Genomic DNA, 15,286 nt, shown 5'->3' with positions numbered 1-15,286 from the left:
TTCCCTTTCGGGGGTATATAATAATACAAGCTCCGGCTCGGGCGACGTGAGCCGCGCTGAATTCAAATCAACCGTCAAATCGTGCGGTTTTCTTTTCTCGTTTTCATGTTGGCGCATTTTGTCTCTCTCCTTTTTTATTTTTCAGTTTGAAAAAAACAAAAAAAAATTTCTTTGTGATTACCAAACGATCGCTTGCGGGTGAAATGCTCCTCGCCAGTCCTCATTTGCAGGGGCGTTGCGCCTGTAGTTGGGAACGGTGGGGGAGGATACAACAACAACAACAACAACAAGAGGCGATGAATCTACATAGCTGTATGAATGTAATATCTACCTTGTTTTGCAAGTAGTGATAGGCTAATGCCAGAATGGAAGCGATGGCGATGCTGGAATGGAAGAAGGAAATATATCTATACATATGCAAGAGATTGCCAGCCTCAATGAGACCAGGAAACAAACGCTCGAATGGAACTCTCACGAACAAATTCAATACCATTCTCTTTTTATTTTTTTCTTCCTTTCGTCGACTTGCAAATTCCTTTCTTTCCGTGTTTGGGAATGAATAACATTTTTTTGTCTTCTCTCATTTCACGTTTCACTGAATGGGTGGCGCATAGAGCGGGTCGCTGGCAGCGACCGAGTCGTTTGACTCAAACGGGTTCAGCCTTATCGCATCCGACTGATTGCTGAGAAGACTGAAGAGGAGGAGGGGGGCCCACTGTTATTACATAATTGAACCCGTTTTCTATTTGGAGCGTTGCTTCCACGACGATTCGACCGACCGATTTTTTTTTCTCCAATGAACGTCGTCATTGACCGAACGAAGAAGAACAAAAAGTGGGGGAAAAAAAAAGAAAGAAAAGAAATGATGGAAAAAGGTAGCAATTTTTATTCGTTACGGTTACTTGGTTAGTTGGAACGAAACTTTTGACAACGTCTTTTTATTACGACACAACAAAACTGTTTTTTTTCTTCGCCCCGCCCTATTCCACAGTCAAATTGCTAGGGAAGGAACGAAACAAAAAAGCAAACAAGTTTCGGTCGGTGTACTAATGGCCGCAGCTTTGGCAGCAATCGAACTGGGGGGGGAAAAACAACTTTAAAAAAAAGATGTCGGACTGTGTAAAAACTGTAAAGAGACAAAAGGGAAACTAAATATTGTGCCGTGTTTGCGTCTCATTAACAGATGGATACTGTTTCCACGCGTTTTGATATACCGACAGTAGCTCAACAAAATCTAAAGCCAGCCAAACATATTTTAGAAAGTCACTCTCCCTGAGACTCAATTTGTGATTGCACGCCATCAACAAAAAGCTGGCGCTCGCTTCTATAGCACGACCCCCGGTAGTAGTCTCTCTGTACATGCTGTTTTATCTATTCTTTTCTAAATTCTTTTGCGTCTCGTCATCTTCGTCACCTCCACAAAGATGCCGTCAAAGCGTCGGGACCGACTCTAGTATATAGTGCGAGGCGAAGAAGAAGAGAGGCCCCGAAAAAAAAAAAGTAGATCAAAGAGTTGAGATAAGAACCGGAGCGCTCTCCTTTTTCTGTCTTTTGTTTCTCTTCAAATCGCTTCTGCCATTTTTGTTTTTTTCTTCTCTTCTTCGTCTATACGCGCAGCCGCACGCACACGGGACGCTCTACCATTTTCCCATTTTGGGAAAAAATGAAATAAATTAAAAAACTGAGAAGATTTCGCCGACGAATTGAGGTCTGTGTGTGTGCGACACAATAAGGGAACTCATCTCGATCCGCCATCAAAAAAGTTTTCACCGATGTATCATTAAACCGGACGTTAATTGGCGTGAATTTGACGAGGTCCCTCTCTTTCATTACGAACGACCTCACGCTGTGTTTACTTCTTCTTCTTCTTCTTTTTATATTTCGCGCTGCCAGAAAACAAAAGGAGAAAGGGAAGAATAGGAAAACGGCCGACACAATGCGGAAACTTCACAATCAAAAGCGCATAGATTATTATTCTTCTTTTGATGCGTTCGTTGTACGAGTTGTAATAATAAAAACAAGAAAAAAAGGATATTCAAATTCCGTCGTTCATTCATATTCTTTTCCCTTCTGCCGTATGTGTGTGTGTCCTTTCTCCGCGCGCCCTGTATAACAATCTGGTGACAGGTAAAAAGAAAGGCACACTCACAAGATAGTAAAAATATGTCCAAGTCGGTTGGAAATAAAAACAAGAAGAAATGAAAAATGTGTCAAGTTCTTGTAGTGAAAATGTTGAGAAACAAGAACGGCTGCTGATAGCCGTGACAGCATTCCTCATTTTCAAACAATTCAAGTATACAATACACAGGTATACACAATATACCTGCGTTTTAACCAAGTTTATTTTCATTCAAGAGTTTATTCCTTCTTGGCTTCCAAGAGGATTCTGCGGGATCTTGTTGTGGCGGTTTCGACCTAAAAGTAATTACCTGCGGGTTTACGCGACGCAAATTTTTAGTTTTATCTTGACTATGGTAAGGGGACTAAGTGTAATTTGATGAGACGAACTATTAAATAGTAAAATAATCCCGATCCGTTCAGCGGATGTCGAGCGCCGGTGAGAAAAACGATTCTATCGTTTATGAGTGGTTTGGATTTAGTGAATCGATTTTTAAAAATTTATTCCGATGTCTTAAGTTTGACTAATTAGAAGTTAGTGTCGTCTGCTTCCGAAAATGAAATTTCGAAAAAGAGACGAAAACAAAAGAAAAGATTATAAAAAAGAAAACGGAACGATTCCTTTTTGTAAACATACGTGGTTGCACGAAAAAAAGCACAAGAAATAAATTACAAAAATGTGGTCGTCGTGTTAATTCTGGTCGCACCTCTTTAGTCTTTACAGGATCGCTCAATATACAACCTAATTTTATTTTTTATTTAGAGAAACATCATCTTCTGGCTGATTGGAGAATCCCCCGGATGTTCGGCCGAGTTACGTGTCTCTTCTTCCCTTTTTTTAAAAAATCTCCTCTGTCCTCGTGTACGCCCATGTGTGTGTGTATTCACGAGGACATACCGCATAACTATGCCGCCTGGTGGATTCAGCTTTTCTGCGGATGGAGCACTTGTGGATGCCTGGCCGTATTTCCCAGGCTTAAAGGTAGGACACCTTTATCTTTATTCTTCCTTTTTTGGCTATTTGGTGGTGTTGATTATACGCATAAGAAACTTGTCGACCTAAAAGTTCTATAAAAATATATCAACCATATCAAGATGGGGGGGGGGGGGGAAATCGGCTGAAAAATCTTATCGAATTCAGTTCGACGATGGTCTTGTCTTTCTTTCGACTTGAACCACTTATTTTTTTCGACGAATTTTTAGCGGCCGACAGTTGTGATGTTGATAATCCGCCCGGAACGACGGGGCCTAAAGGGTTTAGTTAAGGTACCGCGACGTTCCTCGTCATCCCCCCCCCCGGCCTTATCCCTTCCAACTCTAAAAGAATAGAGCAAAAGGCAACACAATTTTACCCCAAAACAATCAGAAACAAATTCCGTTCCAAACTAATTATTCCCTTTAGGTATTATATTGCATATTGACTGAGCTTCTTTCAGTCGGCGCTGTTTGTTTAGTTTTCTCGGGAATGTCTTTCCCCGTATACATCCGTGAATCCGGCGCAGAATGCAAGAGAATGACTCGTGGACTCGACACTTCACTCAAAAGGGATTTTTGAATTGGATACGTTCGTCATCGAACCTGATTGCGATCGAACAAGCCCTACCGATTCCCGTGAAAACGAGAACTTTCCTTATTCAATAGAATTTGGGTATACTAAATTTTGAACTCTCGGCCGGAGCAATAAAAAAAGAACTTTGTTCACTCAGCGCCGCTGCTGTCGGCCATTATATTCCGCCTCCTATTTTTCCTTCTTTCCGAAAAATTTGATTTTTTTTTTTTTTCGTTTGATACAAAAACCTTGGGATGTGATGGAGAGAGTCCGAAGGAGATTGTCACGCCGCTTATTATATACAACAGCCTGGAGATTATCAAGTTGAATTTTTTATTCTTGTTTTGCGTCTACGATAGAGAGAGAGAGGCCGCTGGGAATGCGGAACATCCCGAGCATTTCTTTATTTTTTGAAAATTTCCACAAAACCAAAAGAAATTGGGCCCGACTCCAATTCATAACGAAAGGGGTTTCGATCGCTTCCAGCGGAGACTATCTCTTTCCCCCATTCTACCTTTCCTTGTTATTTGAAAACGTACAACAACATTTTCAATCGTCTTCCATCATTCCGGGCGAGACTGGTTATTTGACTCACGCAGGGAATGTACTTATACATATTCTCTTTTTTTCTCCCCTTTTTTTCTTTTCTGAAATCGTTCTCTCTCCCAGAGTTTCAACAGATTGGTGTTACAGCCAGTCTTTCTGAATTTTCACGGCTTGGTTTTTGTTTTTTTGTTTTTGACTTGGCTTGGCTTGGCGTCGTCTACCGTCGCCACTGTCCAGTGGCCAGCGCCAACCGGCCACTTGTTTTCCGGTCGTTCGGCGCGCGTGAATTCAACAGCCCGCATCGCACCATATGACTGGCCCAACACCAAATGTCCCGCAGCCCCTCCACAAATGAAATAAAATTTAAGTATAGACTCGTTGGCCTCTTGCGTCTAGTAATCATCGCAGTATATAGGAATATAAGGAAATACCGAGAAAGAATTTCAAATGCATTAAACATTTTAAATAAAAAACGAATGATACGGCTTGTTCACCTGTCGCTTCTCCTCTTGCGGGAAGTCCAGCGAGAAAGCCAATCCGAGAGAGTCTCACGTAACAGTTTTTACTTTTTATTTTTACGAATAGAAAATGAGCGTCTTAATGACCTATTACGTGTCACACAAGAAGTCCTGTCTGCTCTCTCTCTCACTCTTTGCCTGATTGTTAACTCTCTTCGTCTTATTCCAGCAGAGAATCAAATGTCTATTAAATGTCGCCCGCTCCTATCCCCGTGTGTTACAATAGTGGCAGGTATACAGTTGCTCCGGCACTCAAATTCCCTTTTCCCCCCATTGGCTTTTTCCTCTAAATGAAATGACCTCGTTTAGTCAAACGCCCAATAACACTCAAACATCTCGCAGTTTAATTTTATGACGATGGACCTAATATCCCCACTCCTCTTCCCTTCTCTTGGCAATAACATATAAAGACAATCAAGCTTCCTTTTTAGCGTTGAACCCGGTTGATTGTCATATACTTGACTCGATTTGAATAACAATTTGTGGAAAATGCATGAGAATAATCAAATTGTCTTCGGAGCCCATATGCTGGTGTAACTGCATTGCGACGACCTCGTTATGTGTTTCCCATTTTCTTATGGTCGGAATAAAAAGAAAAATGTGCGGCTTGGATTTTGTGAGTCGGAAACTTTTGCGAGAAGAATATGTTAGTGTATTCTTCACCGCTGGATCTGAAAGTTTTTTTTTTGTTTCTTGTTGCTGGGCAGCGCAGTTGTTTCTCTTTCTTGGCGCTACTATACTCTCATTGCGTTGAGACGATGATTGCGATTAGAGCCACTCGAATCGATGGCTGCCGGCGATGGATTTGGAAGCTCGGGCGGTCAGACTGTATTACGTCAAAGAATAATGAAGACGTGACTTTCTGTGTGTTCCGCTCTTCCCTGCGTACCCCTTCGTGTCCCGATTTAACCGACAGCTATATACAACTAACTCTTCATAATTGTTTTTCGATAAACTTTCTTCTGCTGTACAACATCATCTTTTTTTTCCTTCTTCTTGCCTCCCCGGGACGTGGATTGAAACATGAAAATGCCTTGGCTTTTTCCTCCTCTTGGATAAAAGGCAGACAGTCATGGCCGCCCATCCATTATTACATTCTCTCCTTATTGCCTCTCCTAATAACCTGACAAGGAGAAAAGTTGCGCTTGACCACACGCGTGGAGTTGATTGCATCTGATGGCAGGTGACTAGTTTGGCCGACCGTCTTCCATCATTTGGGACTTTTCTGGCTGCACAGCACACACAACTAGGATGGATCTTACCGGAGTTGTAGGGGGAAGCCGTCCATCATGTAGCGCGGTCAATCCGAAACCGAACGACTCGCGTCCATCCCTCGTCCTTGTTAAATCCGAGGGACAACCAAATAACAAATATCCCCCAAAAATAAAACATCGAAAGTTTTTTTTTTTTCCAACTTTGCTGGAAGGTAAAGGCATTCTGGGTTTCAATGAAAGTCATGAAGCAACCAGCAACGGTTGCGTATACGTACTGCGTGCGGAAGGTCGCTGTGTGTGATTTCTCAACGACGACGAAACCCTACGGCGGGCGAGCAGCTCGGCCATAGCTCATCATCATCAACGGCTCCCGCCCCTCCCGTTCCGCCGTCAAATATACTTTCACATTAATGGATTCTTATTTTTCAAAGGAAAATGAAAGAGAGAGAAAAAAATGAATCGTTATTATTTTTTTTTCCCTTCTTGCTGCGCCTCTCTGGGTGGACGGACGGTATAAGGAGTCGAGTATAGAGATATATAGATAGTGAGGAGCTAGCCGCTAGCTAATAATGCCAAAGTCTCTACACGGGGAGAAATAAGAAAGATGGGAGAGAAAAAAAGAAGAATATTTACAGGTTTTTCCGAGCAAGAGAGCTCATCACGGTCATTATATCAGTTGCCTACTCGTGTCCATCTGCTAGTATAGAGTGGACGGAATGCGTTCCGATCTATAAGGGGGCTGTTTCAAACGAGCAGTGGAGCGTGTATCACTCCACCGGAGAGAAAGATTACTACAGCAGTCGGACGAATTAGTGAGCAGCAGATAAAAATGAAATCATAAAGAATAGAAAGGGAAAGAAGAACATCTCGAGGGGGGCAAATATAAAAAAAAAAGCTAAGGGACAGCACGACGACAAGAGCAACAACAAAAAAATAACGTTCGAAATGCCACTTTCACCGCGCGTGATCTCTCTCCCAGCAGCCCCAAGTTTCCTCTGGGTCCGTCTGAGCTCACAACAAAAAAAAAAATTAATAAATCTGCCAAAATAGGAGCGCGTCAATGACTCCTATAAATGGCATATAGAAATTATACATCCAGTCCGGCGCCGCAGCTTTTTTTTTCCCCTTTTTTCTTTTTGAGTGATATTGTTCTTGTATTGTCAGATTGTTTCTCTTTTTCTTTCTTTGGGTTGGATACATATTCTCCTGACGGCAGGGCTTTTCTCTTTTCTCCATTCTCAGATGGAATTAGTATACGACTAGCCAAAGACCTCCTGCGCGCACCTTATTAGGCACGGCTTTGATTGGTTTAGACGATCTCAATGACACACACGAGCACACAGGGCATACAAAAAGAATCAAGCCTTTTCTTTCTTTTCTTTTCTTTTAGCTTCTATCTCTGCCGGGATTCGAGAGAGTAGGCCAGACGTGTTGGGCCAACAAAAACAAGAGGAAACCTACCAGGACTCTGGAGGGGGGTCTCTCTGGAAAGGGCAAAACACCCACCGAGTGCCAAATTTGTTGTGCTGTAGACGGCTACTATGGCTGGCCCGGGTGAGACTGACGAATAAAGAAGGTGCTGGTGGTGGCAACAGCGAAGATGGTCATTCTCCTTATCTCTCGCTAGGGAAGACAAAACGGACGCGGAACATGTGTGTACACTGTAAATAATATATTATACGTATACACCGCATACCCGCACCAGAGGGGAAGTCGAAAAAAAAAGTGGACTTTCTCCGACACAGTTTATGCTTATGCCGCGACGACCATCGAGGAGACTGCTGGGAAACGGGCGGGGGATTCGAGTTGAAACGCCAACGTGATGAGATCACAGCGCCATGATCAAAACGTTCAGCAACTTCATGGGCCCCATCACTTAAGGAAGGAACAACGTACAATGTGTTTTCTTTTTTTCTCTCTCTTTCTCTTTCATGGGGTTATGAGAAACAACATGACGGGCATACAACAAATCAGTTGATTGAGATAGAACAATCAAGACAAGGATGCCTATTTCGTGATCAAAACGGCCGGCACGGCAGGCATTCTTGTATCCAAATATAATAACCGAACGCGCTCAAGGGGTTCTCTCTCAGCATCCGATTCCCGCCAAAACAAAAAATTTTCAAAAATGATATTAGAAGAATGTAAGAAAAAACAAAAAAGTAGAGAAGGGCAGCAAATGATCTCTCATCCACCCCCTACATAATGGACAGTCAGACAATGAGAGAGTCCCGAGACCAGACACTTTTTTTTTGTTTCTCTGTCGGGTCTATTATTTATGCGGACTTGGCTACAGAGGAGGGTGGAAAAAGGAAAAAAAAACCAAAAACATTTTTTATTAAAAAATATTACAAGAAGAGGCCGAGTTGTGTATGTGTGTAATCATTCCTGTGTTCAGACGTCCGTGGCTAGCGCGCCCAGCAAACTGACCGCAGGTGAAAGTTGCGCTCATACCGCGGCCTCACCAAACGTATCTATGATTGCCTTTTGGTTTTTCTTCTTCTTCTTCTTCTTTTAGCTTGTTTGGTCTGGTCCTTTTAGCAGTTGGCTTCTTCTTCTTCTTCTTCCTGTGTTGATGTTGTCGGTGCGGGGATTTTTATATTTTTATTCCAAAGATCTTTCGCTGCTGGCGCTTGTCGCTACCTGCCGCACCAAAAGGGAAAGAAGAAGAAGATCCAAAAGCCGTGAGGGAAATATGGCCATGATGGATGGATAGGCCCTATACAAGTATATCTATATATATACACTGGTGTATACATGTTTTAAGCTTTTGGGATGTATCCTACATGTGCCTATAGCCTCTTTTGTTTTGTTTCTTTTCGAGGGTTTTTTTCCGGACCGTATGAACGGACTTCATTTCCCATTTGTTTTACGACCGACTAAATAAGTTTTCCTCTTATTCGTTTTACACCGACATCTTTTCTTCTTCTTCTTCTTCTTCTCCCCCCTGATTTTTTTAAGTTTTTCCGTTTCTTTCTTTGGGGAGTCGAAATAAGTCAGAATGAAGAGCAGAAATGTTGCGGGCGCTTTACGCAGTTGGTTCCCAAATGATTAGAGTATTAGATGGGGGTTTTTGTGCACGGCGTGGAAATAAGAAGAGCCCTCGAGAGAGAGAGTGGAAAGGTCGCGAGATCTTTTTACTTCCAAAATGTTTTTTGTTTTTTTAAGAACCCGTAAAAGTTGAGAAAGAATAGAAACATCGAAAAAGAAGAAGAAGAAGGTTGGAATTGCGCTGCTGGTAATCGAGCGCTCAGCTTTAAGGGGAAAAAACCAAACAACAAACAAAAATCAAAAGCTCTGCTTGCTGCTGGGAAAAAGAAAAAGAGGAAATACAAGAAAACAGGACAATTGTTATTTTTTCTTCGTCTCGTTTGTCGTCTTGTTCGTTTTTATTTCGGAATTTTTTTTGTTTCTCTCTCTCTCGGCGAACGCCGTCATGCGTCACGCCCCTCTCTTTAAAAAAAAATCCCCAGCGTCTATTGCGCTGGCGCATAACAGGTGGCTTCGACTTTTTTCGGTTTGTTGTAATGCAACAAAGTTACACTGATGAGTTTTGCCGCTTCTCTGAGCAGCAGCAGCAGCAACAGCAGCACTCACTGCACGCTGAAAGTAAAAATGAAAAGACGTAAACTATATAATTCCTATATAGTAATACTGCGCCGCGCAGCAGCAGCAGACTATATGGCGGAGATGTCCGGAAATGGTTCCAGTGCACGCATATTGCAGCCTGGCGGTGATTACAGAGAGCAGCGGAGCTCTTGAGCTTTTAGATGTAACACGGATAGGATGTATATAATATGTACACACCTACAATACAGCAGGCGCAGAATGGTCTAATGCATGTTATATTCTATAGATACATTTCATTTTTGTTTTAAAGAAATGTTTTCGTCGTTTTTTGTTAAGTTGTTTGCTTTTATTATGATGATGATGATGATTCTTTGCCGGGTAGTAGTATATATTTAAGCAGTGGTGTTCTACTAACTCAACGAAAAATGTGCCTCCCCCCTCCTTTTTGCTCATGAATCTTCTTTAGTTTTGGACCACCATCCGAGTTGCGAGCACGCGGATCACGAAATAATCAAAACTGCCAGCAAAGAGAAAACGCGGCCCTTTTTTTTTCTTTTTTAATGAATCTGTAGATAGGAAACGTATATATAAAGAGACATGCAGAGATGTTGTATGCTACAACGCGGGACGTTGTTGTTGTTGTTGTTGTTGTTGCCGTAGAGAGAGAGAGGCGCCGCGCTTTCTCCACTCACGGAGAATTCTAAATCGACGATTGATCCGTTCAATCGAGCGAGACGATGTTTGTTTTTTGCGGCCGTTACTCGCAGTGCTCGGAAAACAAACACACAAAAAACAAAACAAAAAATGAATCTTCCTCGGGGGCTTTATACGCCACATATCGCGCTATTTATATCCCATACGAACGAGTCGAGAAAATGGATGATGAAGTCGTTATTATCTGATTTTCTCCTCTTTGTGCTGATGCTGCTGCTGCTGCTGCAATCGGCTAGAATCGGGTCGTCGCTCACGCGTCCAATCTAATATTTCCCTATTCTGCCTCATCTTGCCCCCGCTGCTCCTGCTATAAATTACAGGTGCAGGCCGGGGGGAGTTGCATAACAAAAAAAAGTGACGTGTGCGCAATTTGTCATCATCTTTCTTTCCTTTTCTCTTAGCTGTTGCATTTCAAAAACTGATGGCCAAAGTCTATATCTTTTTTATTTTTATTTTTTGGCCAGCTAAGTAGTTCGTTTGCAATTCCTATTGTAGATTTCCCGGTTGAACGCATCTCCAAAGTTATAAATACGGCAAGGCATATATAGCTGGAAGCGACGAAAATTAAAAGCAAAGAAAAACATGAAACCAAGTCGGAGTAGAAGAATTCGTTTTTTTTTAACGTTTGGGAAGAATATTAAGAGAAAGGTCGCGCAGGGTTCGTGTGTTATTTCTTTTTTTTTTTTTTGCGGTAAAAGGAGGTCATCAACAATACACACACACGACGTGACAAACGAGCGCTCTAACAAAGTAGGCAACCTGGAAATAGGAAAAAGGCAAAAATAATACAATCCTTTTTATTATTCTTCCGCGTCGCGGGTGAAGACCAAGACAATCGCACGCAACCCGACGTTCCTCTCCTCTCCGTGTATACATTTTTGCTCCTTTTTATAGTATAACCAGCAGACCTGTTTCTATTTTTCCCTTTTGTTTTTTACGGCTTTTTACCTTTTGGTTCCATCCGCTTGTTGCTCCATGGGTCTTTGAGCGACTGACGGCGTCTATATAGTATAGAGCCGCGTGATCTTTGCGTGTTGGCCTGTCATCGTTCGTTCGAAAAATGACAAAGTCGAATAATTATTCATGGCCTTTTTCTTGTGACACATAACAAATGGACTGGGAGATTATTAGAATCTGCAGCTTTGGCCGTGTGGCCTCTTTGACTTTTCGGTTAATACGCAGCTTTAAAACAAAAAAAAATACTGTGCGACGATATGGCAGATGAACACGAAAAGATTCTTTTGTTTTTCTTTTGAACTCCGGTCGCGCGACGAAACCGAAATTATTGGAGGAGAGAAGAATTGATATGCGGGCCCCGATTTATTCCGACGATGACTGATGAAATTCATTTTCAAATCTCAGCAATCTTTTTTTCGTTTCTTGTGTGCTTGATTTGATTTAGGCGATCGCCAGATTACGCAGCTATATCATCCTGTATTATATAACTTTTTCAAAAAAGGTTTTCGTTTCTTTTTCTCCGTCCATTTCAAATGCGGCTATTTTTATTTTTGATTTCGCTCGAGGATGATGAACGACGATGCCAATTGGATTCTCAAGCGTGAACAATTATCCATTGATCAAGTAGAGATTTTTTTATCTTCCGCTCGGAGAAAGCGCAACGCGTTTGGCTAATGCGTCCGAGAGAGCGTTCAAAGATTTGCCGGTGGTGGCCCGACTCGAACACACACGCACGCCGCACCGGCGCAAAAAGGACAGCTGTGCCGTGCCGTCTATAGTACATGCAATCTGCATCATCCTTTCCCCCTTATTCCCGACATCCTTGTCTATTCTGCGCTGTGTCTGTGTGTTATTCTCGTCGTCTATTGCCCATATCAGCCTCTCTCGGTTAGTGTACACTGTAAATTCACGATTACGTTACGGGCCAAATGGCTTTTTCTCTCTCCCTTCTCCAATTAAGAGGAACGAGAGAGTGAAAAAAGGTAAAAGAAAGAAATAATTTTTTTTAAAAAAGCGCTAGCTCTTTTCTCCGTGATATACCCCCGCCCCGTATAACATTCCCCCCCTCCCTTCCTTCTTGAAAAACATAAGCGACCGAAAAAGGCATTAATTAAGGATAGGCTCACATTTCACTAGGGAGGATAGGTTGTGTGTGCTCTTTCCTCGCGTGACAATTAGACCTAAAAGGAGTTTGCCCATATGTACACCGTGCCGATGGAGTTTTGTGATCTCGATTGTTTCGTTATTCAGTTTCATTGGCCACGAGTCTATAAAAGAAGAAGAAAAGACAACAACAACCTACAGAGCAAACACGCACGTGTTTATCCGCTGTAGCTTTTAACACCGGCTTTTAACCTACATTCCGCCGCAGTCTTTTCCTCCGCGAGGGATGAAGTCGAGCAGAAGCAGAACCAAATACCATCCAGCCCCGCGCTATGGCGAACGCGCACAATATTTGCGCAAAAGCGCTCTTTTTATTTTAGTCTTGCGTGTTTGGCTCTGTGTGACAAATTGCGAGCACACGGAAATCTTATACAGTCTGTGTCGCTTTGAGTTACAAATTTTGAAAACAAAAAATAAAACCCAAAATATTTGGGGCAAATGTTATGAAATAAAATTTCACATATGAAAAATCCCAAGCGATCTGCAATCAATTTGTTTTTTTTTTTTATTGAAACCAGACGTCCTTGATGCGCAATTGATTTCGTTATCCGGTCATATAATAATTCGTATATACAACAACCAATATCTTCTATGGTTATGTACGGTTATGCCCGGCCAATAAAATCATCACGCAATGTCGGTGAAAAACTTTTCCTTTTTGTTTTCCCACTTGTATAAAATTCGATAAAAGTTGCACTTGCATGCACCGTTGGATGGGCCTGCGATATTATTGACCACACACGCGCACGCACAGACTAATAAACATCTTGTTGTATATCAGGAATGCTGTGTCCAGCGGTACTTTTACTTTTCTCATGTTACCGTTCCAGCCGATTCGCTAACGGTCAAACTTTTACTTGCTGTTCGTCCCTCGGGTAAATAACTGTCGATTGGATTATTTTGGTTTTTTTTTCCTTCACATCGCCCTTGGACACGACGATGGAAATTCCCCCAAAAAAGTTAAAAAAGAAACAACAAAAATGTCGATTCGATTTTGTGTGCGCCGTAAAAGTTCTAGGAGGAGAGAGAAAAGAAATTGTGTATTGGCACGTCGATTATTATGCAAATGCGAGGTCCCGCCCTTGAGCGTGGCGTGTTCATTACGTGTAATTCAATCGGCTAATATAAAATACATAGACGCCCAGTAAATATTGGACAATGTGCAGTCAGGCAACTCATTCGTCGACGGGCTCAGCGCCCCGATGATGATGAAAACTCTCGTCCGCTCGCCTTTTCCATTATTTTCGCTTCTTTTCTTCTTCTCTCTTTTCAGATGAAAAGAAAACTTATTGGCAAGCGCGCTCCCGATGCCCGTGTCCACAAATGAGTCGGCACTTTCTAACTAAGTGTACACACATGTCGAGCAGCAATCACTCCAAATGTCACCTGACGGCAGCGATGCGTGAAAGAGTCTCCATCCCGCGTTAATATTCGTCCACAATGGCGCTGGCCCGGCGCATAATAATAAATTGGAGATGAAAACTTGACGGCCCGTCGTAGATATATAATACCCCGTGTGTGATATTCGCTTCGCAGCAGAGAGTTATGTAGATAGTGTCCGTGCCCATTAAGTTGTCACTCTCTCTCTTTCCACATGTGATATCTCTTGCCCGTTGTTATTGCACAGCTCGACGGACGAGGGAGCCGGCTGGATGTTTACGATTTTCCCGGGTCTCTTGTTGTCAGCCGAAACATTTTTGGGGTCTTCTCAAAGACGGTTGGGGAAAGCTTTCACCTCTTTGACGGAGAAGACAGCAGAGCATAGCACTTTCGCACCGGGTATACTCACGTCACGAAGGGAAAAGAGAGAATCGATCAGAAAATGTTTATTATAATAGGCGGTAATAAATTCCTCCCCCCGTTTGATCCACTATCCAATATTATAAGAACCTGTTTCTCATTTTTCTTCATCATCTTCTTCTTCTTCTCGGTTATTTTTTTTGTGTGTTTCTATTCCCTTTGATTTGATCGTATCTGTCGGGGCTGTGTGGGTTTTACATACGCGCCCGGCTCGCCGTCCAACGCAGGCCATAACATAACGCGGCTAACGGACATCCAAGTCGACAAGGTCCCAGGTCAAGATTGCCCCTCCGTCCCCGGTTGAATGGATGGCCATTGTTATCGGCATTGACACAAACACACGAAAAATAGAAAATGTCTAGTTTTTTGTTTTGCTTTTGTGTTTTGTTTCTCGTATGATTGGATTCACGGTCTGCTCGACGATTTGAAACCGCTTTCCATCAATGACACGCCCGTGATGTTGTCGAGAAAGGACAATAAATTTTTTTTTTTTGGGTTGTGTGGATATTTCATTTTCGAATCAAAATGATCTATGCCTTCATTTCGCCCGCACAAAACACGCCCCGCGTGATATCACCATTTTCCATCTCTCCCTCCGCCGGTTTTATACGTATCTATCTGCTTTGCTGGCAATCACGAAGATGAAAACGATCATCGGATGACCGCAGAAGGGCACACACGGATATCCACGTATCATCGTATCAGACATGGGAATGCAAACAGCAACCGCTGATGCGGTGGTTAATAGTACATCTTAATCGAATTCTAAACGCTGCACAGTTCAGTTTCTTTTAGCTCTCTCTTATGTAATAAATTCTCGTTTTCTTTCACTCACGCTATTATATATTTGTTGTCCCTGTCTCTCTCTCTCCCAGGGATTTGCGGACTTTATTGACTTTTTCCAAACAAAAAAACGAAAATGTTTGCGGTTGACTGGTGAATAATATCCGTCGGTCTTGTTTGCACTATGTGAAGTGGGTGGATAGGGTGGAAGCGTTCGCTCATTCGTTCACGACTCTCGTTGTGTTATGTCAGCTGGGGCGACGTCAACAAGTGACTCGGATTTTTTTTTTTTGTGGGTTTTTTTTTTTGCTTCGCGGCCGTCGGGAGAAAGCAGAAACTTTTGTGCCGAAATG

The 15,286-nt window shown here is 42.5% G+C and overlaps 1 long non-coding RNA gene across 5 annotated transcripts in view; it reads left to right on the top strand.

Moving 5' to 3' along the window:
- Positions 1 to 15,286, top strand: part of LOC124195815 — a 35,813-nt gene that overhangs the window by 12,074 nt on the left and 8,453 nt on the right. For all 5 annotated transcript variants that reach the window (XR_006875449.1, XR_006875439.1, XR_006875437.1 and 2 more), the window contains exon 2: positions 2,882 to 3,100. This is a non-coding gene — a long non-coding RNA (uncharacterized LOC124195815). The remainder of the gene's footprint in view (positions 1 to 2,881; positions 3,101 to 15,286) is intronic.

Source organism: Daphnia pulex, chromosome 1 (assembly GCF_021134715.1).
Source record: "Daphnia pulex isolate KAP4 chromosome 1, ASM2113471v1".
Taxonomy (NCBI): domain Eukaryota; kingdom Metazoa; phylum Arthropoda; class Branchiopoda; order Diplostraca; family Daphniidae; genus Daphnia; species Daphnia pulex.
This window is presented reverse-complemented; position numbering and strand designations above follow the sequence as displayed.